Source organism: Coturnix japonica, chromosome 5 (genome assembly GCF_001577835.2).
Source record: "Coturnix japonica isolate 7356 chromosome 5, Coturnix japonica 2.1, whole genome shotgun sequence".
Classification (NCBI taxonomy): Eukaryota; Metazoa; Chordata; class Aves; order Galliformes; family Phasianidae; genus Coturnix; species Coturnix japonica.
Window position 1 is genome coordinate 31,466,828 of NC_029520.1, and position 4,457 is coordinate 31,471,284.

The following is a 4,457-nucleotide window of genomic DNA, read 5'->3' on the forward strand; positions in this document are numbered from 1 at the left end:
TTGTGGGAAGGAAGCTACCTGAAAGGTAACCCAGTCTAATATTTGTAGTGCCAGAAAAAAAGCAGTATTTAAAGTGCGCTTCACCTTTTCAGTTGTCCAGTGACTAACTTAAGTCATCTTTCTTCTCATCTCATGAGAGATATGGTGCATCCCATTGTTAAATACAGAAATCTGGCAATGTGAAGAAGGTAATACTGTTTTGTGAATCTAGGGCCAGATCCAAAATAATCAAATTCTTATGTGAAGTTCTTCTTGTTCTTCTTTGTGGAGAATGCCTCATATTTTTGCCTTCAGAGTTCCTGAAATGCTTAATCACACCTCTGTAGTGCCCAGAGCTCCTTCATATTTTGGTGGATATGGTGTGAGCTTCTGCCAAAATCAAGGGCAGTGCCACAAATCAGGTATTTCTTCCCCAGGATTCTTGAAAGTTACACAAGAGCTAATCCACAAATTCTTGCAATATAACCCAGAAGTGCAGCTGTTAATCTTCTAAAAGACTATCAAAGAAGGTGTCTCATTTTCACATAATCGCCTTTCATGTAAAATGCGAGTAATTTATTCCTTCTCCTCCATTACTTTTGGTGACTAATTCTACATTTTCTTTTTTCAAGGAGATGACCTACATGATAACTTGACTGTAGGAGAGTCACTTCCTATGCTTTTCACTGAAGCTCTGCAAGGAGAAAACCATAAGAAAACAAGATGTCTAGGCAAGCTGTTAGTGTTGACCTAGGAGAAATATCTAATCCCTTAATTCACATCCTGTTTATGTATTTCATGTTAAAACTAAACAACCATGGAAAAAGCTTCAGCTTATGTGTGTTTGGATTAACTCTGTGGATTGTTAAATTTGCAAAGAAAAAACATAAACAGAAAATACAATTTAAAAAATAAATATCATTCAGGTAATTGCAGTGTGGTAAAATATCTAATTTCCTTTATGGTTTGCACAGATTGTGCGTATTGTTGTGAGTGTACAAAGAATAAAGAAAACATTTCAGTTATTCTGCAAATGCTCTGTTACATGCAAAGAAGCTGACTGAGGTTTTCAATCTGACCAGGCAACTTTATTTCGGTTTATATCTGAGAGCTTTGTAATAATAAAAGCTGTTAGTCCAAAACTCATTCTTAGATTTATATAGTCAGCTCTTCCATACCTTTCAGATATCTTACGGTGTCTTCACTAAAAGAATATAGAATGAATATTATTGAATGTTCTAGATTAAGAAAGAAGAATGCATAGTAGTTTGAAATAATTAATTTTTTCCACTGTACAAAAACCAGACATGTAAAAGATCTGAGTCTGGAAGTTTGTATACCACAAATCATACTCTGAACCCTGTTATTTGCATGAATGTATTTCCACTCCTGTTGTATTTGAGCCTGTGCTGCTGATTTTATGGTGCTATTACTTATGGTTTATCATATGCAGAACGCAACATTTCTAGCATTTCTTGCTCTCACTGCCTTCATCTTGAAGAGTAGCTATTTGCTCAAATTATTTACTTTGCAAGACTGGTATCTATCTGTGAAAGATACATTAGGACAGTCATTTTCCATAACAATGTGGAATACATTTATATTATTGAACTAACAGTTCATTATTTTATTATTATTATTTTTATAATCAAACTTCATGTTTTTATATCCATAATTGTTTTTAAACTGTCATATACTGGTTACAATCATATGTAATCTTATCTGTATGCATATACCATTATGTTCTAAGCACTGTACAAATCTATATAGCATTTTATATTTTCCTTACTGTATATATCTGTTTTAACACATTAACTGTTAAGTTAGGTGAGCAAATAAACTGGTTATAAATCTATTACTCTTGGATGCAACTTCTAGTATAAAATTTCAGGACAGCTGATCGCCACCTTGTCCCAGTATTTAGTTTTTAGATTACTTTCTTTTCAGCTGAGGGAAAAAAAAAAAAAAAAGAAAAAAAAAAAAAGAAAAAAGTCAAATTTCCTCTTATGTAATTTTCTTACTTGTTATTTACAGATGGTGGCATAAGGAATCCATTTGTTAATTTATCTAAAATATAGAGAGAGTGCTATGCACATTTGAAATAGAACATGGTTGTATCAGATCAACAGTTTCGGTATTACTTACCCAGAAGTTCCTAAAATGTGCATTACATGAAGCAGCATCTCTCTTGGAAGAAGCCTACCTTGGCTAACAGTAATACCCACTCTTGTCATGCAGCTGTTACAAAGTGGCACAGCAAGTTCATTTAGGCAAGACTCAATACTGCAACTCTTCATCCTATCTCCAGCCTGAGAACACCAAATAGTGAGGGCCTAGTTTCCTATATGACAGTTATTATTCCATTTCAGAAGAGATTGTGCCCTTCTTGCAGTGATGCATATTTGAAAATAAGACTGGTTCATCTTCAGAGTCATTACTTATGACTCCCTTACACCTCCCCTTGACTGTGCCAATGCTCAGCTGTCTGCATCAGCTGCATGTTGGATGCCTCCAATGAATCATGACAAGGTGATGATTGTCATACTACCTTGTTGTCTGGCTTTGGCACAAAGGACTGTGCACTGTAAATAATCTATAAATATTATGTAACAAGCTAAAAAATGAATAAAATTATGTTCTTTCCCCCATTCTCAAAGTCAAAGTAATAGAGTTGTAATTACAGATTCCTCCATGAAATCTTACTGATCTCAAAACTTACCAATGTCATTTTCTAATGAAATGGTAGGCACTGCCAAAGTGGTTTAAATCTTACTGAAGTTTTAAATCCAGGATGCTAAATATAATTTTCAGGAAGGCATAAAACTTTTATTTTTCTGTAGCTTCCAAGTCATGAGAGTATCTGCTTTTAGCATGATCCAAAAGCCTTACAGATACACACCTGAGAGGCCTTTTCTGTTTTTACATGCTCTTCAGTCCTCTACCCATCCCCCCTGTATTTGTCTCTTTTCATTCTGCATGTGTCATTGCTTATGTACACACTTAACATATTTTTATTCCTCTCATTTGAAAAAAAATATTCTGAGTTCACTTGCTTTTTTGTCAGTTGTCATTCATTTTACCTTGTTTTGCTTGCTTCAGTATGTTACTTCCCCTTATATTGTGAACTATGTCATCTGTGCCAATGTACATCCCTTGATAGTGAGTATGCAGTAGACTTTACTGAGAAATAGAAAAGAGAAGTGTTAGCCACTGCTCTCACCAAGATTATATTCTCTCTTAATAGAAGCTGTTGATAGATCCTGCGAGGCTACAACACTTAGGGTGTTGACTTGTAGAATGAAATCCTCTACACACAAGCACAGCAAAATATTTTGGTGAAAAGTAATTATCAGAAATAGTGACACGAGTAAATTAGTTAACTACATTTCAGCAGGAAGCTTGAGTTACCCCTGCCCATTCTTGTTCCAGACCCATCTAAAATCAGCAGTTCAGCTTAATGATGTCACAACATTTGCCAGGCTGTGGGCACTGAAGAGAAGACGTGAAAATACTCCCACTGAATCAGATCCCCTCCTCTCACTAAGCACAGTTAAACAGCCCATCTGTCTCACATTGGAACTGTTATCTTTGAAACATCATTCTATTATTACCACAGTGGTTTTAAAAAACTGTCCTTAATTTTAGACATCTTAAAAACAAGTTTTTAAATTCTCTGGAGATTTTTAACCCAGATCTCAAATACTGACACCAAGCAATGGTAGGAAGATCCTCTCAGTAGGATATGGTTCAAGTACTGCAAATCATCATTCATTTACCAAAGGTAACCTTTTGTGAAATACAGATATCCTATATTAAAAACATTCACAACAAAGGATCCAACCCCTCCCTAATCTCTAATATTTTTGAAAGTGTGAATTGAAGAGGACTGAGAGACAGATGGGTCTGGATGATCAAGTTACCTGTTATAGCGGCACATCTGTCAGGGCAGTCAATCACTGTGATGTCTGTGACAGGTCGATGGAGGCTGTGTATGAAAGGCTAATGCAGAGAGAAGCTGAGGAAGGGCTGCCCTCCTGCTTGTGTCTTGGGTTTGGCTGGTCTGAAAGCTACTCTTGAATTTGCTCTGGTTAAAAAAAAAACTGTCTGTAGCACACTGGTTCTAGGAAAAAGGCTTCAGTCACAATAAAAATATGCTAGTGTATTGAGCAAGTATAATTTTGAAATAGATCCATTCTTGATTTTGTCTGGAGCTTCTTTGTTTCAGGAATCAATCCAAAATGGAAAAAGGATGGATAAATATAAATATATTTTGGCAAAATAATTGCACAACAAAGAAGATGATAAAAATGAATCATAGGAAAAGAAAGAAAGGTTAAGACCATCACGTAACAAAGCTAAATAAACTGTGGCAATGGAGAAGTTTATTTTTTCTGAATCTATGATTACATTAATTTGCATTAACCATGATGTCTTTCTTCTGTGTTTTCCAGTGTATTTATTTTCAGAACTGCTGCTCT